The sequence below is a fragment of the Falco cherrug genome, chromosome 16 (assembly GCF_023634085.1).
Source record: "Falco cherrug isolate bFalChe1 chromosome 16, bFalChe1.pri, whole genome shotgun sequence".
NCBI lineage: Eukaryota > Metazoa > Chordata > Aves > Falconiformes > Falconidae > Falco > Falco cherrug.
The window spans coordinates 1846624-1874493 of NC_073712.1; the positions used below are offsets into that span (position 1 = coordinate 1846624).

General features: G+C 63.1%; 1 protein-coding gene across 1 annotated transcript in view; it reads left to right on the forward strand.

Moving 5' to 3' along the window:
• Nucleotides 1–220: 220 nt before the first annotated feature.
• CACNA1S (calcium voltage-gated channel subunit alpha1 S) overlaps nt 221–27870 on the forward strand; it is a 147558-nt gene continuing 119908 nt past the window's right edge. Inside the window, exon 1 of the mRNA XM_055728109.1 lies at nt 221–406. The gene's annotated coding sequence lies outside the window, so the exon portion shown is untranslated. The remainder of the gene's footprint in view (nt 407–27870) is intronic.

Genomic DNA, 27870 nt, shown 5'->3' on the forward strand with positions numbered 1-27870 from the left:
AACGAAATTCGAAACAAAGCGGCGGGGTGAAGCGGCTGGAAGCGTCCTGCCAGTCTGCCGTGGGTATCGCTGCCGTGCGTGTTACCTGCCTGTCTGCCGATCGCTCCTGCCTCTTGTGGTGGCCCGGTAATTCCTCTGGGGAAGGCGTTGGGCTCTGACCGCAGCGCACCCCGACTCCCTCCTGACCCCGGCGAGACGTGATGGGTGTTTGCCTTCCTCCCCTTTCACAGGGCCTCGGCTGTTGCGTGCAGAGAAGCTGTCAGCCTCGTGAGAGAGCACGCCGCCGGCAAGCGCAGCGTGGTGCTTCGGTACCGAGCTGAGGCCGCAGGCGTCCGTCTTTTGTTTGCGAAAAGGGATCGCGAGGAAAGGTGCTGGCCTCGGAGGGGGAGAGGTGGCGGGGGAACAGGTAGGAGGCAGCTCTTTCAACCGGTTTTAGGCTTAACTCCTGGGTGCCTGAGCACGGTTCTGGGCTTCGGGGGGTTGGCTTTCGGCTTTTCGCCTTCAGCGCGTCCTCCGTCACCGCTGTCGGCGCGCGCTGAGCTGCGGCTCAGGGGACTGCGGCGATACAGGCCGTGTGCGTGCCAGCCGTCCTCGAGGCTAGAGCTGTATTCTGCTTGTTACCCTGATGAAAGCGTTTCTTTTTTTCTAGGGGGCGTTCCCACAAGGCAGTGGTGTGGAGCCGAAGGGGACTGCGACGGAACGGTGACGGAGCCGTTTGGACCGAGTCTTGAAGATAGATCGCTCGGGTTTTTGTCCGAGGAAACTTCGTCTCGAGACGGTCCTATCGCTCGCTGGCAACGTGGTAGGAAACTGCTTTGTTGATCTTGACGGCGCAGTGTGTTGGGAGTATTAAGATTCCTCGAGAGAGCAGAAGCGAGTAGGTTGTTTCTCTAAGGGAAAGGGGAATAGGCCTGTATCGTTAAAGGAAAGACTCAGAGTGGGTTTTGTTTCTCTCAAGTACAAAGCGCCCCATCTCGAGGGATTGCAAAGTCTGAAACGATGGTTCAAAAGCAGACTTGTGCTGTTTGCAAAGCGTCTGTTGCACTGCTCAAAGACAAAAGACGCTCACCCGAGAAAGTTTTTGGAAACCGATGTCCGATAGGCACGGGGAAAGAGCTGCAGAGGTTTACGTATCGTCTGTCGAATTCTGTTCTCTTTCGTGCCCTTCCATTTTACGATAAAAACTTTCGTGACCCCTTTTCCCGTTCAGGCACTGTTGCTAGTGTTTTTATAAGGGGGGGAAAAAAAAGCGTAAGCCTGGTCTCTCGAGTGATTTTTTTTTTTTTTTTTTTTTTTTTTTCTTTTTCGCTAGACTAGTGGAATCGAGAATGTTCGCTGCCAGAACTTCATCCACCGAGATGGGACGCCAGGCAACTTCCTAACGGGCCGTGGGCAGAGTTCCCCTCTTGATGCCGTGCCTATATAATAAACTGTGCAGTCCGTTAGCTAGACGGGCTGCAGTACCCAATTTTTTTCGCCAGGCGGCAGCACCGCGCCCCCCCCGGCGGAGTAAGGGCAGCGCATGCGCAGACGCGGCTTGACGCCGAAGGGGCGGGGCTTCCGGCCCCGTGCGTCTGGGCCGATGACGCAATCCCGCTTTGGCGCATGCGCAGAAGGGCTTTCTGGCCAAGGAAGGTCGGCGCATGCGCAGAAGCGGCTTTGACCCTTAGGGGCGGGGCGTCTGGGCCGATGACGCAATCCCGCTTTGGCGCATGCGCAGAAGGGCTTTCTGGCCAAGGAAGGTCGGCGCATGCGCAGAAGCGGCTTTGACCCTTAGGGGCGGGGCTTCCGGCCCCCTGCGTCTGGGCCGATGACGCAATCCGGGTTTGGCGCATGCGCAGAAGCCTTTCTGGCCGACCGAGGGCGGCGCATGCGCAGAAGCGGCTTTGACCCCCTAGGGGCGGGGCTTCCGGCCTCGTGCGTAGGGGCAGATGGCGCATCCGGCCCGGGAAAGGTGGGTTCACTCCCGGCCCGCGCGGCGCGCTGGAGCGGCCGTGGAGGTACGGAGCCTTCGCCGGGAGCCCGGAAGACTTTCGGGCCGGGACGTGCGGCGGCGCGCTCGGGCTGAAGGGCGGCCGGGGGCCGGCGGGCAGCGGCCCGGTCGGGGGGGATGTGGCGGCCCGGCGCTCGGCCGCGGCAGGGAGCGCCTGGTGCCGGCGGCGGGCGGGCTGAGGCGGGCGGCCCGGCCCGGGACCGGCGGGGCTGCCGCCGGTTCTCGTCTCCCCGGCAGGGACGGTGGTCAGCGGGCTCCTCACGGGGCTGCCCTTTTTTGGGTGGGTTTTTTTTTGTTTTTTTTTTTTTTTTTTGTCTCTCGGAGCCGCGCCGCTACCTCGGCGAGGAGCGGCGGCAGGCAGGGCGGCCCCGGTGCTCGCTCGTGGCGGCGGCGCCCGGGAGAGGGGTCGGCCCGCGCCGCCCCGCCGCCCACCCGCCGCCGCCTGCGGGCTGCCCGGGCAGCCGCCGCAGCCCTGCGCGGGGCTTTGTCTTTCCCCCAGCCGCTGGCCTGAGCCGTGGCAGCCGGCTGGGGCTGCCGGCCCCCGCGGGCCGCAGAGAGGCTGCCTCGGGGCCTGCGGTAACGCTGTCGCGGGGGGGGGGGTGGGGGGGTGGGGGGGGTGTTGTGGCTCAGGAGCCTCTTCCCGCCCCTGCGAGCGGGCCAGAGCAAGAAAAGGCAGCCGGCAGCGGAATCCCCAGCCGTCGCCCCCGACTGCTGCTTTCTCCGCAAGCCTTTTAACTGCCGGGGAGGGCTGGGAGGCAGCGGCAGCTCAGGTGTCTGGCTGATCTTGTGTCGTGACAGTCAGCTCCGGGGCCGGAGCAGCCGAGGGGAAGAGGCCTTTTGGTTTGCTTCCCCGCGAAACCGGGGCCTTTTGTTTTCCCTTTGTCCCTAGGTTCGTCCGGAAGCGTCCGTCGACAAGTCAAGGGGAGCGGAACCGAAGGTCGCTCGAGATGTTACTTCGCCACGCGTGCCTCGTGCTTGCGAGTCGGACTGCTGACTACGGAGGGATCCCTTTTGTAGCCGCCGAGGGCCCGCGAGGCTCCGTGTGCCCGCCGCTGCCGAGTGCTGCGCTGCGGCTCGGGCAACGGCCGGGGAGGAATCGTCGGTCCCTCGTGGTAACGCAGCCGGGCCTGCTAGGCGCTTAAAGCAGCGCGTCCGGCCGGGCAGTATTGTTTTCCGAGGCTGTAAAGGAGCCCGAGGTATAAACCCGCTTGACGTTTCCGTACGGCGGTGCGCTTTGTCGGAGAGCTGGGCCCTACTGACGGAGCTGGCACAGGGTTCCCGCGGGACTCCGGCTTTGCCCGTCTCGTGGAAAGGCTCCAGAGCCTGCTTGGGAAGCCGCTTGACAAGGCACGGCTTTGCCGTGATTTTTACGCCGGAATTCCGACGGTAACGCCAATGCCACGTGTTAGCCTTTCTCCAGCAGCTCCTCAAAGCAGAGTGAGCCTTAAGAATCGGATTGCCTTTTAACGAAATTCGAAACAAAGCGGCGGGGTGAAGCGGCTGGAAGCGTCCTGCCAGTCTGCCGTGGGTATCGCTGCCGTGCGTGTTACCTGCCTGTCTGCCGATCGCTCCTGCCTCTTGTTGTGGCCCGGTAATTCCTCTGGGGAAGGCGTTGGGCTCTGACCGCAGCGCACCCCGACTCCCTCCTGACCCCGGCGAGACGTGATCGGTGTTTGCCTTCCTCCCCTTTCACAGGGCCTCGGCTGTTGCGTGCAGAGAAGCTGTCAGCCTTGTGAGAGAGCACGCCGCCGGCAAGCGCATCGTGGTGCTTCGGTACCGAGCTGAGGCCGCAGGCGTCCGTCTTTTGTTTGCGAAAAGGGATCGCGAGGAAAGGTGCTGGCCTCGGAGGGGGAGAGGTGGCCGGGGAACAGGTAGGAGGCAGCTCTTTCAACCGGTTTTAGGCTTAACTCCTGGGTGCCTGAGCACGGTTCTGGGCTTCGGGGGGGTTGGCTTTCGGCTTTTCGCCTTCAGCGCGTCCTCCGTCACCGCTGTCGGCGCGCGCTGAGCTGCGGCTCAGGGGACTGCGGCGATACAGGCCGTGTGCGTGCCAGCCGTCCTCAAGGCTAGAGCTGTATTCTGCTTGTTACCCTGATGAAAGCGTTTCTTTTTTTCTAGGGGGCGTTCCCACAAGGCAGTGGTGTGGAGCCGAAGGGGACTGCGACGGAACGGTGACGGAGCCGTTTGGACCGAGTCTTGAAGATAGATCGCTCGGGTTTTTGTCCGAGGAAACTTCGTCTCGAGACGGTCCTATCGCTCGCTGGCAACGTGGTAGGAAACTGCTTTGTTGATCTTGACGGCGCAGTGTGTTGGGAGTATTAAGATTCCTCGAGAGATCAGAAGCGAGTAGGTTGTTTCTCTAAGGGAAAGGGGAATAGGCCTGTATCGTTAAAGGAAAGACTCAGAGTGGGTTTTGTTTCTCTCAAGTACAAAGCGCCCCATCTCAAGGGATTGCAAAGTCTGAAACGATGGTTCAAAAGCAGACTTGTGCTGTTTGCAAAGCGTCTGTTGCACTGCTCAAAGACAAAAGACGCTCACCCGAGAAAGTTTTTGGAAACCGATGTCCGATAGGCACGGGGAAAGAGCTGCAGAGGTTTACGTATCGTCTGTCGAATTCTGTTCTCTTTCGTGCCCTTCCATTTTACAATAAAAGCTTTCGTGACCCCTTTTCCCGTTCAGGCACTGTTGCTAGTGTTTTTATAAGGGGGGAAAAAAAAGCGTATGCCTGGTCTCTCGAGTGATTATTATTTTTTATTTTTTTTTTCTTTTTCTCTAGACTAGTGGAATCGAGAATGTTCGCTGTAAGAACTTCATCCACCGGGATGGGAAGCCAGGCAACTTCCGAACGGGCCGTGGGCAGAGTTCCCTTCTTGATGCCATGCCTCTAATAAACTGTGCAGTCTCGTTAGCTAGACGGGCTGCAGTACCCAATTTTTTTCGCCAGGTGGCAGCACGGCCTCGCAGGCGGAGTAAGGGCAGCGCATGCGCAGACGCGGCTTGACGCCGAAGGGGCGGGGCTTCCGGCCCCGTGCGTCTGGGCCGATGACGCAATCCCGCTTTGGCGCATGCGCAGAAGGGCTTTCTGGCCAAGGAAGGTCGGCGCATGCGCAGAAGCGGCTTTGACCCTTAGGGGCGGGGCGTCTGGGCCGATGACGCAATCCCGCTTTGGCGCATGCGCAGAAGGGCTTTCTGGCCAAGGAAGGTCGGCGCATGCGCAGAAGCGGCTTTGACCCTTAGGGGCGGGGCTTCCGGCCCCCTGCGTCTGGGCCGATGACGCAATCCGGGTTTGGCGCATGCGCAGAAGCCTTTCTGGCCGACCGAGGGCGGCGCATGCGCAGAAGCGGCTTTGACCCCCTAGGGGCGGGGCTTCCGGCCTCGTGCGTAGGGGCAGATGGCGCATCCGGCCCGGGAAAGGTGGGTTCACTCCCGGCCCGCGCGGCGCGCTGGAGCGGCCGTGGAGGTACGGAGCCTTCGCCGGGAGCCCGGAAGACTTTCGGGCCGGGACGTGCGGCGGCGCGCTCGGGCTGAAGGGCGGCCGGGGGCCGGCGGGCAGCGGCCCGGTCGGGGGGGATGTGGCGGCCCGGCGCTCGGCCGCGGCAGGGAGCGCCTGGTGCCGGCGGCGGGCGGGCTGAGGCGGGCGGCCCGGCCCGGGACCGGCGGGGCTGCCGCCGGTTCTCGTCTCCCCGGCAGGGACGGTGGTCAGCGGGCTCCTCACGGGGCTGCCCTTTTTTGGGTGGGTTTTTTTTTGTTTTTTTTTTTTTTTTTGTCTCTCGGAGCCGCGCCGCTACCTCGGCGAGGAGCGGCGGCAGGCAGGGCGGCCCCGGTGCTCGCTCGTGGCGGCGGCGCCCGGGAGAGGGGTCGGCCCGCGCCGCCCCGCCGCCCACCCGCCGCCGCCTGCGGGCTGCCCGGGCAGCCGCCGCAGCCCTGCGCGGGGCTTTGTCTTTCCCCCAGCCGCTGGCCTGAGCCGTGGCAGCCGGCTGGGGCTGCCGGCCCCCGCGGGCCGCAGAGAGGCTGCCTCGGGGCCTGCGGTAACGCTGTCGCGGGGGGGGGGGTGGGGGGGTGGGGGGGGTGTTGTGGCTCAGGAGCCTCTTCCCGCCCCTGCGAGCGGGCCAGAGCAAGAAAAGGCAGCCGGCAGCGGAATCCCCAGCCGTCGCCCCCGACTGCTGCTTTCTCCGCAAGCCTTTTAACTGCCGGGGAGGGCTGGGAGGCAGCGGCAGCTCAGGTGTCTGGCTGATCTTGTGTCGTGACAGTCAGCTCCGGGGCCGGAGCAGCCGAGGGGAAGAGGCCTTTTGGTTTGCTTCCCCGCGAAACCGGGGCCTTTTGTTTTCCCTTTGTCCCTAGGTTCGTCCGGAAGCGTCCGTCGACAAGTCAAGGGGAGCGGAACCGAAGGTCGCTCGAGATGTTACTTCGCCACGCGTGCCTCGTGCTTGCGAGTCGGACTGCTGACTACGGAGGGATCCCTTTTGTAGCCGCCGAGGGCCCGCGAGGCTCCGTGTGCCCGCCGCTGCCGAGTGCTGCGCTGCGGCTCGGGCAACGGCCGGGGAGGAATCGTCGGTCCCTCGTGGTAACGCAGCCGGGCCTGCTAGGCGCTTAAAGCAGCGCGTCCGGCCGGGCAGTATTGTTTTCCGAGGCTGTAAAGGAGCCCGAGGTATAAACCCGCTTGACGTTTCCGTACGGCGGTGCGCTTTGTCGGAGAGCTGGGCCCTACTGACGGAGCTGGCACAGGGTTCCCGCGGGACTCCGGCTTTGCCCGTCTCGTGGAAAGGCTCCAGAGCCTGCTTGGGAAGCCGCTTGACAAGGCACGGCTTTGCCGTGATTTTTACGCCGGAATTCCGACGGTAACGCCAATGCCACGTGTTAGCCTTTCTCCAGCAGCTCCTCAAAGCAGAGTGAGCCTTAAGAATCGGATTGCCTTTTAACGAAATTCGAAACAAAGCGGCGGGGTGAAGCGGCTGGAAGCGTCCTGCCAGTCTGCCGTGGGTATCGCTGCCGTGCGTGTTACCTGCCTGTCTGCCGATCGCTCCTGCCTCTTGTTGTGGCCCGGTAATTCCTCTGGGGAAGGCGTTGGGCTCTGACCGCAGCGCACCCCGACTCCCTCCTGACCCCGGCGAGACGTGATCGGTGTTTGCCTTCCTCCCCTTTCACAGGGCCTCGGCTGTTGCGTGCAGAGAAGCTGTCAGCCTTGTGAGAGAGCACGCCGCCGGCAAGCGCATCGTGGTGCTTCGGTACCGAGCTGAGGCCGCAGGCGTCCGTCTTTTGTTTGCGAAAAGGGATCGCGAGGAAAGGTGCTGGCCTCGGAGGGGGAGAGGTGGCCGGGGAACAGGTAGGAGGCAGCTCTTTCAACCGGTTTTAGGCTTAACTCCTGGGTGCCTGAGCACGGTTCTGGGCTTCGGGGGGGTTGGCTTTCGGCTTTTCGCCTTCAGCGCGTCCTCCGTCACCGCTGTCGGCGCGCGCTGAGCTGCGGCTCAGGGGACTGCGGCGATACAGGCCGTGTGCGTGCCAGCCGTCCTCAAGGCTAGAGCTGTATTCTGCTTGTTACCCTGATGAAAGCGTTTCTTTTTTTCTAGGGGGCGTTCCCACAAGGCAGTGGTGTGGAGCCGAAGGGGACTGCGACGGAACGGTGACGGAGCCGTTTGGACCGAGTCTTGAAGATAGATCGCTCGGGTTTTTGTCCGAGGAAACTTCGTCTCGAGACGGTCCTATCGCTCGCTGGCAACGTGGTAGGAAACTGCTTTGTTGATCTTGACGGCGCAGTGTGTTGGGAGTATTAAGATTCCTCGAGAGATCAGAAGCGAGTAGGTTGTTTCTCTAAGGGAAAGGGGAATAGGCCTGTATCGTTAAAGGAAAGACTCAGAGTGGGTTTTGTTTCTCTCAAGTACAAAGCGCCCCATCTCAAGGGATTGCAAAGTCTGAAACGATGGTTCAAAAGCAGACTTGTGCTGTTTGCAAAGCGTCTGTTGCACTGCTCAAAGACAAAAGACGCTCACCCGAGAAAGTTTTTGGAAACCGATGTCCGAGAGGCACGGGGAAAGAGCTGCAGAGGTTTACGTATCGTCTGTCGAATTCTGTTCTCTTTCGTGCCCTTCCATTTTACAATAAAAGCTTTCGTGACCCCTTTTCCCGTTCAGGCACTGTTGCTAGTGTTTTTATAAGGGGGGAAAAAAAAGCGTATGCCTGGTCTCTCGAGTGATTATTATTTTTTTTTTTTTTTTTTATTTTTCTCTAGACTAGTGGAATCGAGAATGTTCGCTGTAAGAACTTCATCCACCGGGATGGGAAGCCAGGCAACTTCCGAACGGGCCGTGGGCAGAGTTCCCTTCTTGATGCCATGCCTCTAATAAACTGTGCAGTCTCGTTAGCTAGACGGGCTGCAGTACCCAATTTTTTTCGCCAGGTGGCAGCACGGCCTCGCAGGCGGAGTAAGGGCAGCGCATGCGCAGACGCGGCTTGACGCCGAAGGGGCGGGGCTTCCGGCCCCGTGCGTCTGGGCCGATGACGCAATCCCGCTTTGGCGCATGCGCAGAAGGGCTTTCTGGCCAAGGAAGGTCGGCGCATGCGCAGAAGCGGCTTTGACCCTTAGGGGCGGGGCGTCTGGGCCGATGACGCAATCCCGCTTTGGCGCATGCGCAGAAGGGCTTTCTGGCCAAGGAAGGTCGGCGCATGCGCAGAAGCGGCTTTGACCCTTAGGGGCGGGGCTTCCGGCCCCCTGCGTCTGGGCCGATGACGCAATCCGGGTTTGGCGCATGCGCAGAAGCCTTTCTGGCCGACCGAGGGCGGCGCATGCGCAGAAGCGGCTTTGACCCCCTAGGGGCGGGGCTTCCGGCCTCGTGCGTAGGGGCAGATGGCGCATCCGGCCCGGGAAAGGTGGGTTCACTCCCGGCCCGCGCGGCGCGCTGGAGCGGCCGTGGAGGTACGGAGCCTTCGCCGGGAGCCCGGAAGACTTTCGGGCCGGGACGTGCGGCGGCGCGCTCGGGCTGAAGGGCGGCCGGGGGCCGGCGGGCAGCGGCCCGGTCGGGGGGGATGTGGCGGCCCGGCGCTCGGCCGCGGCAGGGAGCGCCTGGTGCCGGCGGCGGGCGGGCTGAGGCGGGCGGCCCGGCCCGGGACCGGCGGGGCTGCCGCCGGTTCTCGTCTCCCCGGCAGGGACGGTGGTCAGCGGGCTCCTCACGGGGCTGCCCTTTTTTGGGTGGGTTTTTTTTTGTTTTTTTTTTTTTTTTTGTCTCTCGGAGCCGCGCCGCTACCTCGGCGAGGAGCGGCGGCAGGCAGGGCGGCCCCGGTGCTCGCTCGTGGCGGCGGCGCCCGGGAGAGGGGTCGGCCCGCGCCGCCCCGCCGCCCACCCGCCGCCGCCTGCGGGCTGCCCGGGCAGCCGCCGCAGCCCTGCGCGGGGCTTTGTCTTTCCCCCAGCCGCTGGCCTGAGCCGTGGCAGCCGGCTGGGGCTGCCGGCCCCCGCGGGCCGCAGAGAGGCTGCCTCGGGGCCTGCGGTAACGCTGTCGCGGGGGGGGGGGTGGGGGGGGTGGGGGGGGGTGTTGTGGCTCAGGAGCCTCTTCCCGCCCCTGCGAGCGGGCCAGAGCAAGAAAAGGCAGCCGGCAGCGGAATCCCCAGCCGTCGCCCCCGACTGCTGCTTTCTCCGCAAGCCTTTTAACTGCCGGGGAGGGCTGGGAGGCAGCGGCAGCTCAGGTGTCTGGCTGATCTTGTGTCGTGACAGTCAGCTCCGGGGCCGGAGCAGCCGAGGGGAAGAGGCCTTTTGGTTTGCTTCCCCGCGAAACCGGGGCCTTTTGTTTTCCCTTTGTCCCTAGGTTCGTCCGGAAGCGTCCGTCGACAAGTCAAGGGGAGCGGAACCGAAGGTCGCTCGAGATGTTACTTCGCCACGCGTGCCTCGTGCTTGCGAGTCGGACTGCTGACTACGGAGGGATCCCTTTTGTAGCCGCCGAGGGCCCGCGAGGCTCCGTGTGCCCGCCGCTGCCGAGTGCTGCGCTGCGGCTCGGGCAACGGCCGGGGAGGAATCGTCGGTCCCTCGTGGTAACGCAGCCGGGCCTGCTAGGCGCTTAAAGCAGCGCGTCCGGCCGGGCAGTATTGTTTTCCGAGGCTGTAAAGGAGCCCGAGGTATAAACCCGCTTGACGTTTCCGTACGGCGGTGCGCTTTGTCGGAGAGCTGGGCCCTACTGACGGAGCTGGCACAGGGTTCCCGCGGGACTCCGGCTTTGCCCGTCTCGTGGAAAGGCTCCAGAGCCTGCTTGGGAAGCCGCTTGACAAGGCACGGCTTTGCCGTGATTTTTACGCCGGAATTCCGACGGTAACGCCAATGCCACGTGTTAGCCTTTCTCCAGCAGCTCCTCAAAGCAGAGTGAGCCTTAAGAATCGGATTGCCTTTTAACGAAATTCGAAACAAAGCGGCGGGGTGAAGCGGCTGGAAGCGTCCTGCCAGTCTGCCGTGGGTATCGCTGCCGTGCGTGTTACCTGCCTGTCTGCCGATCGCTCCTGCCTCTTGTTGTGGCCCGGTAATTCCTCTGGGGAAGGCGTTGGGCTCTGACCGCAGCGCACCCCGACTCCCTCCTGACCCCGGCGAGACGTGATCGGTGTTTGCCTTCCTCCCCTTTCACAGGGCCTCGGCTGTTGCGTGCAGAGAAGCTGTCAGCCTTGTGAGAGAGCACGCCGCCGGCAAGCGCATCGTGGTGCTTCGGTACCGAGCTGAGGCCGCAGGCGTCCGTCTTTTGTTTGCGAAAAGGGATCGCGAGGAAAGGTGCTGGCCTCGGAGGGGGAGAGGTGGCCGGGGAACAGGTAGGAGGCAGCTCTTTCAACCGGTTTTAGGCTTAACTCCTGGGTGCCTGAGCACGGTTCTGGGCTTCGGGGGGGTTGGCTTTCGGCTTTTCGCCTTCAGCGCGTCCTCCGTCACCGCTGTCGGCGCGCGCTGAGCTGCGGCTCAGGGGACTGCGGCGATACAGGCCGTGTGCGTGCCAGCCGTCCTCAAGGCTAGAGCTGTATTCTGCTTGTTACCCTGATGAAAGCGTTTCTTTTTTTCTAGGGGGCGTTCCCACAAGGCAGTGGTGTGGAGCCGAAGGGGACTGCGACGGAACGGTGACGGAGCCGTTTGGACCGAGTCTTGAAGATAGATCGCTCGGGTTTTTGTCCGAGGAAACTTCGTCTCGAGACGGTCCTATCGCTCGCTGGCAACGTGGTAGGAAACTGCTTTGTTGATCTTGACGGCGCAGTGTGTTGGGAGTATTAAGATTCCTCGAGAGATCAGAAGCGAGTAGGTTGTTTCTCTAAGGGAAAGGGGAATAGGCCTGTATCGTTAAAGGAAAGACTCAGAGTGGGTTTTGTTTCTCTCAAGTACAAAGCGCCCCATCTCAAGGGATTGCAAAGTCTGAAACGATGGTTCAAAAGCAGACTTGTGCTGTTTGCAAAGCGTCTGTTGCACTGCTCAAAGACAAAAGACGCTCACCCGAGAAAGTTTTTGGAAACCGATGTCCGAGAGGCACGGGGAAAGAGCTGCAGAGGTTTACGTATCGTCTGTCGAATTCTGTTCTCTTTCGTGCCCTTCCATTTTACAATAAAAGCTTTCGTGACCCCTTTTCCCGTTCAGGCACTGTTGCTAGTGTTTTTATAAGGGGGGAAAAAAAAGCGTATGCCTGGTCTCTCGAGTGATTATTATTTTTTTTTTTTTTTTTTATTTTTCTCTAGACTAGTGGAATCGAGAATGTTCGCTGTAAGAACTTCATCCACCGGGATGGGAAGCCAGGCAACTTCCGAACGGGCCGTGGGCAGAGTTCCCTTCTTGATGCCATGCCTCTAATAAACTGTGCAGTCTCGTTAGCTAGACGGGCTGCAGTACCCAATTTTTTTCGCCAGGTGGCAGCACGGCCTCGCAGGCGGAGTAAGGGCAGCGCATGCGCAGACGCGGCTTGACGCCGAAGGGGCGGGGCTTCCGGCCCCGTGCGTCTGGGCCGATGACGCAATCCCGCTTTGGCGCATGCGCAGAAGGGCTTTCTGGCCAAGGAAGGTCGGCGCATGCGCAGAAGCGGCTTTGACCCTTAGGGGCGGGGCGTCTGGGCCGATGACGCAATCCCGCTTTGGCGCATGCGCAGAAGGGCTTTCTGGCCAAGGAAGGTCGGCGCATGCGCAGAAGCGGCTTTGACCCTTAGGGGCGGGGCTTCCGGCCCCCTGCGTCTGGGCCGATGACGCAATCCGGGTTTGGCGCATGCGCAGAAGCCTTTCTGGCCGACCGAGGGCGGCGCATGCGCAGAAGCGGCTTTGACCCCCTAGGGGCGGGGCTTCCGGCCTCGTGCGTAGGGGCAGATGGCGCATCCGGCCCGGGAAAGGTGGGTTCACTCCCGGCCCGCGCGGCGCGCTGGAGCGGCCGTGGAGGTACGGAGCCTTCGCCGGGAGCCCGGAAGACTTTCGGGCCGGGACGTGCGGCGGCGCGCTCGGGCTGAAGGGCGGCCGGGGGCCGGCGGGCAGCGGCCCGGTCGGGGGGGATGTGGCGGCCCGGCGCTCGGCCGCGGCAGGGAGCGCCTGGTGCCGGCGGCGGGCGGGCTGAGGCGGGCGGCCCGGCCCGGGACCGGCGGGGCTGCCGCCGGTTCTCGTCTCCCCGGCAGGGACGGTGGTCAGCGGGCTCCTCACGGGGCTGCCCTTTTTTGGGTGGGTTTTTTTTTGTTTTTTTTTTTTTTTTTGTCTCTCGGAGCCGCGCCGCTACCTCGGCGAGGAGCGGCGGCAGGCAGGGCGGCCCCGGTGCTCGCTCGTGGCGGCGGCGCCCGGGAGAGGGGTCGGCCCGCGCCGCCCCGCCGCCCACCCGCCGCCGCCTGCGGGCTGCCCGGGCAGCCGCCGCAGCCCTGCGCGGGGCTTTGTCTTTCCCCCAGCCGCTGGCCTGAGCCGTGGCAGCCGGCTGGGGCTGCCGGCCCCCGCGGGCCGCAGAGAGGCTGCCTCGGGGCCTGCGGTAACGCTGTCGCGGGGGGGGGGGTGGGGGGGTGGGGGGGGGTGTTGTGGCTCAGGAGCCTCTTCCCGCCCCTGCGAGCGGGCCAGAGCAAGAAAAGGCAGCCGGCAGCGGAATCCCCAGCCGTCGCCCCCGACTGCTGCTTTCTCCGCAAGCCTTTTAACTGCCGGGGAGGGCTGGGAGGCAGCGGCAGCTCAGGTGTCTGGCTGATCTTGTGTCGTGACAGTCAGCTCCGGGGCCGGAGCAGCCGAGGGGAAGAGGCCTTTTGGTTTGCTTCCCCGCGAAACCGGGGCCTTTTGTTTTCCCTTTGTCCCTAGGTTCGTCCGGAAGCGTCCGTCGACAAGTCAAGGGGAGCGGAACCGAAGGTCGCTCGAGATGTTACTTCGCCACGCGTGCCTCGTGCTTGCGAGTCGGACTGCTGACTACGGAGGGATCCCTTTTGTAGCCGCCGAGGGCCCGCGAGGCTCCGTGTGCCCGCCGCTGCCGAGTGCTGCGCTGCGGCTCGGGCAACGGCCGGGGAGGAATCGTCGGTCCCTCGTGGTAACGCAGCCGGGCCTGCTAGGCGCTTAAAGCAGCGCGTCCGGCCGGGCAGTATTGTTTTCCGAGGCTGTAAAGGAGCCCGAGGTATAAACCCGCTTGACGTTTCCGTACGGCGGTGCGCTTTGTCGGAGAGCTGGGCCCTACTGACGGAGCTGGCACAGGGTTCCCGCGGGACTCCGGCTTTGCCCGTCTCGTGGAAAGGCTCCAGAGCCTGCTTGGGAAGCCGCTTGACAAGGCACGGCTTTGCCGTGATTTTTACGCCGGAATTCCGACGGTAACGCCAATGCCACGTGTTAGCCTTTCTCCAGCAGCTCCTCAAAGCAGAGTGAGCCTTAAGAATCGGATTGCCTTTTAACGAAATTCGAAACAAAGCGGCGGGGTGAAGCGGCTGGAAGCGTCCTGCCAGTCTGCCGTGGGTATCGCTGCCGTGCGTGTTACCTGCCTGTCTGCCGATCGCTCCTGCCTCTTGTTGTGGCCCGGTAATTCCTCTGGGGAAGGCGTTGGGCTCTGACCGCAGCGCACCCCGACTCCCTCCTGACCCCGGCGAGACGTGATCGGTGTTTGCCTTCCTCCCCTTTCACAGGGCCTCGGCTGTTGCGTGCAGAGAAGCTGTCAGCCTTGTGAGAGAGCACGCCGCCGGCAAGCGCATCGTGGTGCTTCGGTACCGAGCTGAGGCCGCAGGCGTCCGTCTTTTGTTTGCGAAAAGGGATCGCGAGGAAAGGTGCTGGCCTCGGAGGGGGAGAGGTGGCCGGGGAACAGGTAGGAGGCAGCTCTTTCAACCGGTTTTAGGCTTAACTCCTGGGTGCCTGAGCACGGTTCTGGGCTTCGGGGGGGTTGGCTTTCGGCTTTTCGCCTTCAGCGCGTCCTCCGTCACCGCTGTCGGCGCGCGCTGAGCTGCGGCTCAGGGGACTGCGGCGATACAGGCCGTGTGCGTGCCAGCCGTCCTCGAGGCTAGAGCTGTATTCTGCTTGTTACCCTGATGAAAGCGTTTCTTTTTTTCTAGGGGGCGTTCCCACAAGGCAGTGGTGTGGAGCCGAAGGGGACTGCGACGGAACGGTGACGGAGCCGTTTGGACCGAGTCTTGAAGATAGATCGCTCGGGTTTTTGTCCGAGGAAACTTCGTCTCGAGACGGTCCTATCGCTCGCTGGCAACGTGGTAGGAAACTGCTTTGTTGATCTTGACGGCGCAGTGTGTTGGGAGTATTAAGATTCCTCGAGAGATCAGAAGCGAGTAGGTTGTTTCTCTAAGGGAAAGGGGAATAGGCCTGTATCGTTAAAGGAAAGACTCAGAGTGGGTTTTGTTTCTCTCAAGTACAAAGCGCCCCATCTCAAGGGATTGCAAAGTCTGAAACGATGGTTCAAAAGCAGACTTGTGCTGTTTGCAAAGCGTCTGTTGCACTGCTCAAAGACAAAAGACGCTCACCCGAGAAAGTTTTTGGAAACCGATGTCCGAGAGGCACGGGGAAAGAGCTGCAGAGGTTTACGTATCGTCTGTCGAATTCTGTTCTCTTTCGTGCCCTTCCATTTTACGATAAAAACTTTCGTGACCCCTTTTCCCGTTCAGGCACTGTTGCTAGTGTTTTTATAAGGGGGGAAAAAAAAGCGTATGCCTGGTCTCTCGAGTGATTATTATTTTTTTTTTTTTTTTTTATTTTTCTCTAGACTAGTGGAATCGAGAATGTTCGCTGTAAGAACTTCATCCACCGGGATGGGAAGCCAGGCAACTTCCGAACGGGCCGTGGGCAGAGTTCCCTTCTTGATGCCATGCCTCTAATAAACTGTGCAGTCTCGTTAGCTAGACGGGCTGCAGTACCCAATTTTTTTCGCCAGGTGGCAGCACGGCCTCGCAGGCGGAGTAAGGGCAGCGCATGCGCAGACGCGGCTTGACGCCGAAGGGGCGGGGCTTCCGGCCCCGTGCGTCTGGGCCGATGACGCAATCCCGCTTTGGCGCATGCGCAGAAGGGCTTTCTGGCCAAGGAAGGTCGGCGCATGCGCAGAAGCGGCTTTGACCCTTAGGGGCGGGGCGTCTGGGCCGATGACGCAATCCCGCTTTGGCGCATGCGCAGAAGGGCTTTCTGGCCAAGGAAGGTCGGCGCATGCGCAGAAGCGGCTTTGACCCTTAGGGGCGGGGCTTCCGGCCCCCTGCGTCTGGGCCGATGACGCAATCCGGGTTTGGCGCATGCGCAGAAGCCTTTCTGGCCGACCGAGGGCGGCGCATGCGCAGAAGCGGCTTTGACCCCCTAGGGGCGGGGCTTCCGGCCTCGTGCGTAGGGGCAGATGGCGCATCCGGCCCGGGAAAGGTGGGTTCACTCCCGGCCCGCGCGGCGCGCTGGAGCGGCCGTGGAGGTACGGAGCCTTCGCCGGGAGCCCGGAAGACTTTCGGGCCGGGACGTGCGGCGGCGCGCTCGGGCTGAAGGGCGGCCGGGGGCCGGCGGGCAGCGGCCCGGTCGGGGGGGATGTGGCGGCCCGGCGCTCGGCCGCGGCAGGGAGCGCCTGGTGCCGGCGGCGGGCGGGCTGAGGCGGGCGGCCCGGCCCGGGACCGGCGGGGCTGCCGCCGGTTCTCGTCTCCCCGGCAGGGACGGTGGTCAGCGGGCTCCTCACGGGGCTGCCCTTTTTTGGGTGGGTTTTTTTTTGTTTTTTTTTTTTTTTTTTGTCTCTCGGAGCCGCGCCGCTACCTCGGCGAGGAGCGGCGGCAGGCAGGGCGGCCCCGGTGCTCGCTCGTGGCGGCGGCGCCCGGGAGAGGGGTCGGCCCGCGCCGCCCCGCCGCCCACCCGCCGCCGCCTGCGGGCTGCCCGGGCAGCCGCCGCAGCCCTGCGCGGGGCTTTGTCTTTCCCCCAGCCGCTGGCCTGAGCCGTGGCAGCCGGCTGGGGCTGCCGGCCCCCGCGGGCCGCAGAGAGGCTGCCTCGGGGCCTGCGGTAACGCTGTCGCGGGGGGGGGGTGGGGGGGTGGGGGGGGGTGTTGTGGCTCAGGAGCCTCTTCCCGCCCCTGCGAGCGGGCCAGAGCAAGAAAAGGCAGCCGGCAGCGGAATCCCCAGCCGTCGCCCCCGACTGCTGCTTTCTCCGCAAGCCTTTTAACTGCCGGGGAGGGCTGGGAGGCAGCGGCAGCTCAGGTGTCTGGCTGATCTTGTGTCGTGACAGTCAGCTCCGGGGCCGGAGCAGCCGAGGGGAAGAGGCCTTTTGGTTTGCTTCCCCGCGAAACCGGGGCCTTTTGTTTTCCCTTTGTCCCTAGGTTCGTCCGGAAGCGTCCGTCGACAAGTCAAGGGGAGCGGAACCGAAGGTCGCTCGAGATGTTACTTCGCCACGCGTGCCTCGTGCTTGCGAGTCGGACTGCTGACTACGGAGGGATCCCTTTTGTAGCCGCCGAGGGCCCGGAGGCTCCGTGTGCCCGCCGCTGCCGAGTGCTGCGCTGCGGCTCGGGCAACGGCCGGGGAGGAATCGTCGGTCCCTCGTGGTAACGCAGCCGGGCCTGCTAGGCGCTTAAAGCAGCGCGTCCGGCCGGGCAGTATTGTTTTCCGAGGCTGTAAAGGAGCCCGAGGTATAAACCCGCTTGACGTTTCCGTACGGCGGTGCGCTTTGTCGGAGAGCTGGGCCCTACTGACGGAGCTGGCACAGGGTTCCCGCGGGACTCCGGCTTTGCCCGTCTCGTGGAAAGGCTCCAGAGCCTGCTTGGGAAGCCGCTTGACAAGGCACGGCTTTGCCGTGATTTTTACGCCGGAATTCCGACGGTAACGCCAATGCCACGTGTTAGCCTTTCTCCAGCAGCTCCTCAAAGCAGAGTGAGCCTTAAGAATCGGATTGCCTTTTAACGAAATTCGAAACAAAGCGGCGGGGTGAAGCGGCTGGAAGCGTCCTGCCAGTCTGCCGTGGGTATCGCTGCCGTGCGTGTTACCTGCCTGTCTGCCGATCGCTCCTGCCTCTTGTTGTGGCCCGGTAATTCCTCTGGGGAAGGCGTTGGGCTCTGACCGCAGCGCACCCCGACTCCCTCCTGACCCCGGCGAGACGTGATCGGTGTTTGCCTTCCTCCCCTTTCACAGGGCCTCGGCTGTTGCGTGCAGAGAAGCTGTCAGCCTTGTGAGAGAGCACGCCGCCGGCAAGCGCATCGTGGTGCTTCGGTACCGAGCTGAGGCCGCAGGCGTCCGTCTTTTGTTTGCGAAAAGGGATCGCGAGGAAAGGTGCTGGCCTCGGAGGGGGAGAGGTGGCCGGGGAACAGGTAGGAGGCAGCTCTTTCAACCGGTTTTAGGCTTAACTCCTGGGTGCCTGAGCACGGTTCTGGGCTTCGGGGGGGTTGGCTTTCGGCTTTTCGCCTTCAGCGCGTCCTCCGTCACCGCTGTCGGCGCGCGCTGAGCTGCGGCTCAGGGGACTGCGGCGATACAGGCCGTGTGCGTGCCAGCCGTCCTCGAGGCTAGAGCTGTATTCTGCTTGTTACCCTGATGAAAGCGTTTCTTTTTTTCTAGGGGGCGTTCCCACAAGGCAGTGGTGTGGAGCCGAAGGGGACTGCGACGGAACGGTGACGGAGCCGTTTGGACCGAGTCTTGAAGATAGATCGCTCGGGTTTTTGTCCGAGGAAACTTCGTCTCGAGACGGTCCTATCGCTCGCTGGCAACGTGGTAGGAAACTGCTTTGTTGATCTTGACGGCGCAGTGTGTTGGGAGTATTAAGATTCCTCGAGAGATCAGAAGCGAGTAGGTTGTTTCTCTAAGGGAAAGGGGAATAGGCCTGTATCGTTAAAGGAAAGACTCAGAGTGGGTTTTGTTTCTCTCAAGTACAAAGCGCCCCATCTCAAGGGATTGCAAAGTCTGAAACGATGGTTCAAAAGCAGACTTGTGCTGTTTGCAAAGCGTCTGTTGCACTGCTCAAAGACAAAAGACGCTCACCCGAGAAAGTTTTTGGAAACCGATGTCCGAGAGGCACGGGGAAAGAGCTGCAGAGGTTTACGTATCGTCTGTCGAATTCTGTTCTCTTTCGTGCCCTTCCATTTTACGATAAAAACTTTCGTGACCCCTTTTCCCGTTCAGGCACTGTTGCTAGTGTTTTTATAAGGGGGGAAAAAAAAGCGTATGCCTGGTCTCTCGAGTGATTATTATTTTTTTTTTTTTTTTTTATTTTTCTCTAGACTAGTGGAATCGAGAATGTTCGCTGTAAGAACTTCATCCACCGGGATGGGAAGCCAGGCAACTTCCGAACGGGCCGTGGGCAGAGTTCCCTTCTTGATGCCATGCCTCTAATAAACTGTGCAGTCTCGTTAGCTAGACGGGCTGCAGTACCCAATTTTTTTCGCCAGGTGGCAGCACGGCCTCGCAGGCGGAGTAAGGGCAGCGCATGCGCAGACGCGGCTTGACGCCGAAGGGGCGGGGCTTCCGGCCCCGTGCGTCTGGGCCGATGACGCAATCCCGCTTTGGCGCATGCGCAGAAGGGCTTTCTGGCCAAGGAAGGTCGGCGCATGCGCAGAAGCGGCTTTGACCCTTAGGGGCGGGGCGTCTGGGCCGATGACGCAATCCCGCTTTGGCGCATGCGCAGAAGGGCTTTCTGGCCAAGGAAGGTCGGCGCATGCGCAGAAGCGGCTTTGACCCTTAGGGGCGGGGCTTCCGGCCCCCTGCGTCTGGGCCGATGACGCAATCCGGGTTTGGCGCATGCGCAGAAGCCTTTCTGGCCGACCGAGGGCGGCGCATGCGCAGAAGCGGCTTTGACCCCCTAGGGGCGGGGCTTCCGGCCTCGTGCGTAGGGGCAGATGGCGCATCCGGCCCGGGAAAGGTGGGTTCACTCCCGGCCCGCGCGGCGCGCTGGAGCGGCCGTGGAGGTACGGAGCCTTCGCCGGGAGCCCGGAAGACTTTCGGGCCGGGACGTGCGGCGGCGCGCTCGGGCTGAAGGGCGGCCGGGGGCCGGCGGGCAGCGGCCCGGTCGGGGGGGATGTGGCGGCCCGGCGCTCGGCCGCGGCAGGGAGCGCCTGGTGCCGGCGGCGGGCGGGCTGAGGCGGGCGGCCCGGCCCGGGACCGGCGGGGCTGCCGCCGGTTCTCGTCTCCCCGGCAGGGACGGTGGTCAGCGGGCTCCTCACGGGGCTGCCCTTTTTTGGGTGGGTTTTTTTTTGTTTTTTTTTTTTTTTTTTGTCTCTCGGAGCCGCGCCGCTACCTCGGCGAGGAGCGGCGGCAGGCAGGGCGGCCCCGGTGCTCGCTCGTGGCGGCGGCGCCCGGGAGAGGGGTCGGCCCGCGCCGCCCCGCCGCCCACCCGCCGCCGCCTGCGGGCTGCCCGGGCAGCCGCCGCAGCCCTGCGCGGGGCTTTGTCTTTCCCCCAGCCGCTGGCCTGAGCCGTGGCAGCCGGCTGGGGCTGCCGGCCCCCGCGGGCCGCAGAGAGGCTGCCTCGGGGCCTGCGGTAACGCTGTCGCGGGGGGGGGGTGGGGGGGTGGGGGGGGGTGTTGTGGCTCAGGAGCCTCTTCCCGCCCCTGCGAGCGGGCCAGAGCAAGAAAAGGCAGCCGGCAGCGGAATCCCCAGCCGTCGCCCCCGACTGCTGCTTTCTCCGCAAGCCTTTTAACTGCCGGGGAGGGCTGGGAGGCAGCGGCAGCTCAGGTGTCTGGCTGATCTTGTGTCGTGACAGTCAGCTCCGGGGCCGGAGCAGCCGAGGGGAAGAGGCCTTTTGGTTTGCTTCCCCGCGAAACCGGGGCCTTTTGTTTTCCCTTTGTCCCTAGGTTCGTCCGGAAGCGTCCGTCGACAAGTCAAGGGGAGCGGAACCGAAGGTCGCTCGAGATGTTACTTCGCCACGCGTGCCTCGTGCTTGCGAGTCGGACTGCTGACTACGGAGGGATCCCTTTTGTAGCCGCCGAGGGCCCGCGAGGCTCCGTGTGCCCGCCGCTGCCGAGTGCTGCGCTGCGGCTCGGGCAACGGCCGGGGAGGAATCGTCGGTCCCTCGTGGTAACGCAGCCGGGCCTGCTAGGCGCTTAAAGCAGCGCGTCCGGCCGGGCAGTATTGTTTTCCGAGGCTGTAAAGGAGCCCGAGGTATAAACCCGCTTGACGTTTCCGTACGGCGGTGCGCTTTGTCGGAGAGCTGGGCCCTACTGACGGAGCTGGCACAGGGTTCCCGCGGGACTCCGGCTTTGCCCGTCTCGTGGAAAGGCTCCAGAGCCTGCTTGGGAAGCCGCTTGACAAGGCACGGCTTTGCCGTGATTTTTACGCCGGAATTCTGACGGTAACGCCAATGCCACGTGTTAGCCTTTCTCCAGCAGCTCCTCAAAGCAGAGTGAGCCTTAAGAATCGGATTGCCTTTTAACGAAATTCGAAACAAAGCGGCGGGGTGAAGCGGCTGGAAGCGTCCTGCCAGTCTGCCGTGGGTATCGCTGCCGTGCGTGTTACCTGCCTGTCTGCCGATCGCTCCTGCCTCTTGTTGTGGCCCGGTAATTCCTCTGGGGAAGGCGTTGGGCTCTGACCGCAGCGCACCCCGACTCCCTCCTGACCCCGGCGAGACGTGATCGGTGTTTGCCTTCCTCCCCTTTCACAGGGCCTCGGCTGTTGCGTGCAGAGAAGCTGTCAGCCTTGTGAGAGAGCACGCCGCCGGCAAGCGCATCGTGGTGCTTCGGTACCGAGCTGAGGCCGCAGGCGTCCGTCTTTTGTTTGCGAAAAGGGATCGCGAGGAAAGGTGCTGGCCTCGGAGGGGGAGAGGTGGCCGGGGAACAGGTAGGAGGCAGCTCTTTCAACCGGTTTTAGGCTTAACTCCTGGGTGCCTGAGCACGGTTCTGGGCTTCGGGGGGGTTGGCTTTCGGCTTTTCGCCTTCAGCGCGTCCTCCGTCACCGCTGTCGGCGCGCGCTGAGCTGCGGCTCAGGGGACTGCGGCGATACAGGCCGTGTGCGTGCCAGCCGTCCTCAAGGCTAGAGCTGTATTCTGCTTGTTACCCTGATGAAAGCGTTTCTTTTTTTCTAGGGGGCGTTCCCACAAGGCAGTGGTGTGGAGCCGAAGGGGACTGCGACGGAACGGTGACGGAGCCGTTTGGACCGAGTCTTGAAGATAGATCGCTCGGGTTTTTGTCCGAGGAAACTTCGTCTCGAGACGGTCCTATCGCTCGCTGGCAACGTGGTAGGAAACTGCTTTGTTGATCTTGACGGCGCAGTGTGTTGGGAGTATTAAGATTCCTCGAGAGATCAGAAGCGAGTAGGTTGTTTCTCTAAGGGAAAGGGGAATAGGCCTGTATCGTTAAAGGAAAGACTCAGAGTGGGTTTTGTTTCTCTTAAGTACAAAGCGCCCCATCTCAAGGGATTGCAAAGTCTGAAACGATGGTTCAAAAGCAGACTTGTGCTGTTTGCAAAGCGTCTGTTGCACTGCTCAAAGACAAAAGACGCTCACCCGAGAAAGTTTTTGGAAACCGATGTCCGATAGGCACGGGGAAAGAGCTGCAGAGGTTTACGTATCGTCTGTCGAATTCTGTTCTCTTTCGTGCCCTTCCATTTTACGATAAAAGCTTTCGTGACCCCTTTTCCCGTTCAGGCACTGTTGCTAGTGTTTTTATAAGGGGGGAAAAAAAAGCGTATGCCTGGTCTCTCGAGTGATTATTATTTTTTATTTTTTTTTTCTTTTTCTCTAGACTAGTGGAATCGAGAATGTTCGCTGTAAGAACTTCATCCACCGGGATGGGAAGCCAGGCAACTTCCGAACGGGCCGTGGGCAGAGTTCCCTTCTTGATGCCATGCCTCTAATAAACTGTGCAGTCTCGTTAGCTAGACGGGCTGCAGTACCCAATTTTTTTCGCCAGGTGGCAGCACGGCCTCGCAGGCGGAGTAAGGGCAGCGCATGCGCAGACGCGGCTTGACGCCGAAGGGGCGGGGCTTCCGGCCCCGTGCGTCTGGGCCGATGACGCAATCCCGCTTTGGCGCATGCGCAGAAGGGCTTTCTGGCCAAGGAAGGTCGGCGCATGCGCAGAAGCGGCTTTGACCCTTAGGGGCGGGGCGTCTGGGCCGATGACGCAATCCCGCTTTGGCGCATGCGCAGAAGGGCTTTCTGGCCAAGGAAGGTCGGCGCATGCGCAGAAGCGGCTTTGACCCTTAGGGGCGGGGCTTCCGGCCCCCTGCGTCTGGGCCGATGACGCAATCCGGGTTTGGCGCATGCGCAGAAGCCTTTCTGGCCGACCGAGGGCGGCGCATGCGCAGAAGCGGCTTTGACCCCCTAGGGGCGGGGCTTCCGGCCTCGTGCGTAGGGGCAGATGGCGCATCCGGCCCGGGAAAGGTGGGTTCACTCCCGGCCCGCGCGGCGCGCTGGAGCGGCCGTGGAGGTACGGAGCCTTCGCCGGGAGCCCGGAAGACTTTCGGGCCGGGACGTGCGGCGGCGCGCTCGGGCTGAAGGGCGGCCGGGGGCCGGCGGGCAGCGGCCCGGTCGGGGGGGATGTGGCGGCCCGGCGCTCGGCCGCGGCAGGGAGCGCCTGGTGCCGGCGGCGGGCGGGCTGAGGCGGGCGGCCCGGCCCGGGACCGGCGGGGCTGCCGCCGGTTCTCGTCTCCCCGGCAGGGACGGTGGTCAGCGGGCTCCTCACGGGGCTGCCCTTTTTTGGGTGGGTTTTTTTTTGTTTTTTTTTTTTTTTTTGTCTCTCGGAGCCGCGCCGCTACCTCGGCGAGGAGCGGCGGCAGGCAGGGCGGCCCCGGTGCTCGCTCGTGGCGGCGGCGCCCGGGAGAGGGGTCGGCCCGCGCCGCCCCGCCGCCCACCCGCCGCCGCCTGCGGGCTGCCCGGGCAGCCGCCGCAGCCCTGCGCGGGGCTTTGTCTTTCCCCCAGCCGCTGGCCTGAGCCGTGGCAGCCGGCTGGGGCTGCCGGCCCCCGCGGGCCGCAGAGAGGCTGCCTCGGGGCCTGCGGTAACGCTGTCGCGGGGGGGGGGGTGGGGGGGGTGGGGGGGGTGTTGTGGCTCAGGAGCCTCTTCCCGCCCCTGCGAGCGGGCCAGAGCAAGAAAAGGCAGCCGGCAGCGGAATCCCCAGCCGTCGCCCCCGACTGCTGCTTTCTCCGCAAGCCTTTTAACTGCCGGGGAGGGCTGGGAGGCAGCGGCAGCTCAGGTGTCTGGCTGATCTTGTGTCGTGACAGTCAGCTCCGGGGCCGGAGCAGCCGAGGGGAAGAGGCCTTTTGGTTTGCTTCCCCGCGAAACCGGGGCCTTTTGTTTTCCCTTTGTCCCTAGGTTCGTCCGGAAGCGTCCGTCGACAAGTCAAGGGGAGCGGAACCGAAGGTCGCTCGAGATGTTACTTCGCCACGCGTGCCTCGTGCTTGCGAGTCGGACTGCTGACTACGGAGGGATCCCTTTTGTAGCCGCCGAGGGCCCGCGAGGCTCCGTGTGCCCGCCGCTGCCGAGTGCTGCGCTGCGGCTCGGGCAACGGCCGGGGAGGAATCGTCGGTCCCTCGTGGTAACGCAGCCGGGCCTGCTAGGCGCTTAAAGCAGCGCGTCCGGCCGGGCAGTATTGTTTTCCGAGGCTGTAAAGGAGCCCGAGGTATAAACCCGCTTGACGTTTCCGTACGGCGGTGCGCTTTGTCGGAGAGCTGGGCCCTACTGACGGAGCTGGCACAGGGTTCCCGCGGGACTCCGGCTTTGCCCGTCTCGTGGAAAGGCTCCAGAGCCTGCTTGGGAAGCCGCTTGACAAGGCACGGCTTTGCCGTGATTTTTACGCCGGAATTCCGACGGTAACGCCAATGCCACGTGTTAGCCTTTCTCCAGCAGCTCCTCAAAGCAGAGTGAGCCTTAAGAATCGGATTGCCTTTTAACGAAATTCGAAACAAAGCGGCGGGGTGAAGCGGCTGGAAGCGTCCTGCCAGTCTGCCGTGGGTATCGCTGCCGTGCGTGTTACCTGCCTGTCTGCCGATCGCTCCTGCCTCTTGTTGTGGCCCGGTAATTCCTCTGGGGAAGGCGTTGGGCTCTGACCGCAGCGCACCCCGACTCCCTCCTGACCCCGGCGAGACGTGATCGGTGTTTGCCTTCCTCCCCTTTCACAGGGCCTCGGCTGTTGCGTGCAGAGAAGCTGTCAGCCTTGTGAGAGAGCACGCCGCCGGCAAGCGCATCGTGGTGCTTCGGTACCGAGCTGAGGCCGCAGGCGTCCGTCTTTTGTTTGCGAAAAGGGATCGCGAGGAAAGGTGCTGGCCTCGGAGGGGGAGAGGTGGCCGGGGAACAGGTAGGAGGCAGCTCTTTCAACCGGTTTTAGGCTTAACTCCTGGGTGCCTGAGCACGGTTCTGGGCTTCGGGGGGGTTGGCTTTCGGCTTTTCGCCTTCAGCGCGTCCTCCGTCACCGCTGTCGGCGCGCGCTGAGCTGCGGCTCAGGGGACTGCGGCGATACAGGCCGTGTGCGTGCCAGCCGTCCTCAAGGCTAGAGCTGTATTCTGCTTGTTACCCTGATGAAAGCGTTTCTTTTTTTCTAGGGGGCGTTCCCACAAGGCAGTGGTGTGGAGCCGAAGGGGACTGCGACGGAACGGTGACGGAGCCGTTTGGACCGAGTCTTGAAGATAGATCGCTCGGGTTTTTGTCCGAGGAAACTTCGTCTCGAGACGGTCCTATCGCTCGCTGGCAACGTGGTAGGAAACTGCTTTGTTGATCTTGACGGCGCAGTGTGTTGGGAGTATTAAGATTCCTCGAGAGATCAGAAGCGAGTAGGTTGTTTCTCTAAGGGAAAGGGGAATAGGCCTGTATCGTTAAAGGAAAGACTCAGAGTGGGTTTTGTTTCTCTTAAGTACAAAGCGCCCCATCTCAAGGGATTGCAAAGTCTGAAACGATGGTTCAAAAGCAGACTTGTGCTGTTTGCAAAGCGTCTGTTGCACTGCTCAAAGACAAAAGACGCTCACCCGAGAAAGTTTTTGGAAACCGATGTCCGATAGGCACGGGGAAAGAGCTGCAGAGGTTTACGTATCGTCTGTCGAATTCTGTTCTCTTTCGTGCCCTTCCATTTTACAATAAAAGCTTTCGTGACCCCTTTTCCCGTTCAGGCACTGTTGCTAGTGTTTTTATAAGGGGGGAAAAAAAAGCGTATGCCTGGTCTCTCGAGTGATTATTATTTTTTATTTTTTTTTTCTTTTTCTCTAGACTAGTGGAATCGAGAATGTTCGCTGTAAGAACTTCATCCACCGGGATGGGAAGCCAGGCAACTTCCGAACGGGCCGTGGGCAGAGTTCCCTTCTTGATGCCATGCCTCTAATAAACTGTGCAGTCTCGTTAGCTAGACGGGCTGCAGTACCCAATTTTTTTCGCCAGGTGGCAGCACGGCCTCGCAGGCGGAGTAAGGGCAGCGCATGCGCAGACGCGGCTTGACGCCGAAGGGGCGGGGCTTCCGGCCCCGTGCGTCTGGGCCGATGACGCAATCCCGCTTTGGCGCATGCGCAGAAGGGCTTTCTGGCCAAGGAAGGTCGGCGCATGCGCAGAAGCGGCTTTGACCCTTAGGGGCGGGGCGTCTGGGCCGATGACGCAATCCCGCTTTGGCGCATGCGCAGAAGGGCTTTCTGGCCAAGGAAGGTCGGCGCATGCGCAGAAGCGGCTTTGACCCTTAGGGGCGGGGCTTCCGGCCCCCTGCGTCTGGGCCGATGACGCAATCCGGGTTTGGCGCATGCGCAGAAGCCTTTCTGGCCGACCGAGGGCGGCGCATGCGCAGAAGCGGCTTTGACCCCCTAGGGGCGGGGCTTCCGGCCTCGTGCGTAGGGGCAGATGGCGCATCCGGCCCGGGAAAGGTGGGTTCACTCCCGGCCCGCGCGGCGCGCTGGAGCGGCCGTGGAGGTACGGAGCCTTCGCCGGGAGCCCGGAAGACTTTCGGGCCGGGACGTGCGGCGGCGCGCTCGGGCTGAAGGGCGGCCGGGGGCCGGCGGGCAGCGGCCCGGTCGGGGGGGATGTGGCGGCCCGGCGCTCGGCCGCGGCAGGGAGCGCCTGGTGCCGGCGGCGGGCGGGCTGAGGCGGGCGGCCCGGCCCGGGACCGGCGGGGCTGCCGCCGGTTCTCGTCTCCCCGGCAGGGACGGTGGTCAGCGGGCTCCTCACGGGGCTGCCCTTTTTTGGGTGGGTTTTTTTTTGTTTTTTTTTTTTTTTTTGTCTCTCGGAGCCGCGCCGCTACCTCGGCGAGGAGCGGCGGCAGGCAGGGCGGCCCCGGTGCTCGCTCGTGGCGGCGGCGCCCGGGAGAGGGGTCGGCCCGCGCCGCCCCGCCGCCCACCCGCCGCCGCCTGCGGGCTGCCCGGGCAGCCGCCGCAGCCCTGCGCGGGGCTTTGTCTTTCCCCCAGCCGCTGGCCTGAGCCGTGGCAGCCGGCTGGGGCTGCCGGCCCCCGCGGGCCGCAGAGAGGCTGCCTCGGGGCCTGCGGTAACGCTGTCGCGGGGGGGGGGGTGGGGGGGGTGGGGGGGGGTGTTGTGGCTCAGGAGCCTCTTCCCGCCCCTGCGAGCGGGCCAGAGCAAGAAAAGGCAGCCGGCAGCGGAATCCCCAGCCGTCGCCCCCGACTGCTGCTTTCTCCGCAAGCCTTTTAACTGCCGGGGAGGGCTGGGAGGCAGCGGCAGCTCAGGTGTCTGGCTGATCTTGTGTCGTGACAGTCAGCTCCGGGGCCGGAGCAGCCGAGGGGAAGAGGCCTTTTGGTTTGCTTCCCCGCGAAACCGGGGCCTTTTGTTTTCCCTTTGTCCCTAGGTTCGTCCGGAAGCGTCCGTCGACAAGTCAAGGGGAGCGGAACCGAAGGTCGCTCGAGATGTTACTTCGCCACGCGTGCCTCGTGCTTGCGAGTCGGACTGCTGACTACGGAGGGATCCCTTTTGTAGCCGCCGAGGGCCCGCGAGGCTCCGTGTGCCCGCCGCTGCCGAGTGCTGCGCTGCGGCTCGGGCAACGGCCGGGGAGGAATCGTCGGTCCCTCGTGGTAACGCAGCCGGGCCTGCTAGGCGCTTAAAGCAGCGCGTCCGGCCGGGCAGTATTGTTTTCCGAGGCTGTAAAGGAGCCCGAGGTATAAACCCGCTTGACGTTTCCGTACGGCGGTGCGCTTTGTCGGAGAGCTGGGCCCTACTGACGGAGCTGGCACAGGGTTCCCGCGGGACTCCGGCTTTGCCCGTCTCGTGGAAAGGCTCCAGAGCCTGCTTGGGAAGCCGCTTGACAAGGCACGGCTTTGCCGTGATTTTTACGCCGGAATTCCGACGGTAACGCCAATGCCACGTGTTAGCCTTTCTCCAGCAGCTCCTCAAAGCAGAGTGAGCCTTAAGAATCGGATTGCCTTTTAACGAAATTCGAAACAAAGCGGCGGGGTGAAGCGGCTGGAAGCGTCCTGCCAGTCTGCCGTGGGTATCGCTGCCGTGCGTGTTACCTGCCTGTCTGCCGATCGCTCCTGCCTCTTGTTGTGGCCCGGTAATTCCTCTGGGGAAGGCGTTGGGCTCTGACCGCAGCGCACCCCGACTCCCTCCTGACCCCGGCGAGACGTGATCGGTGTTTGCCTTCCTCCCCTTTCACAGGGCCTCGGCTGTTGCGTGCAGAGAAGCT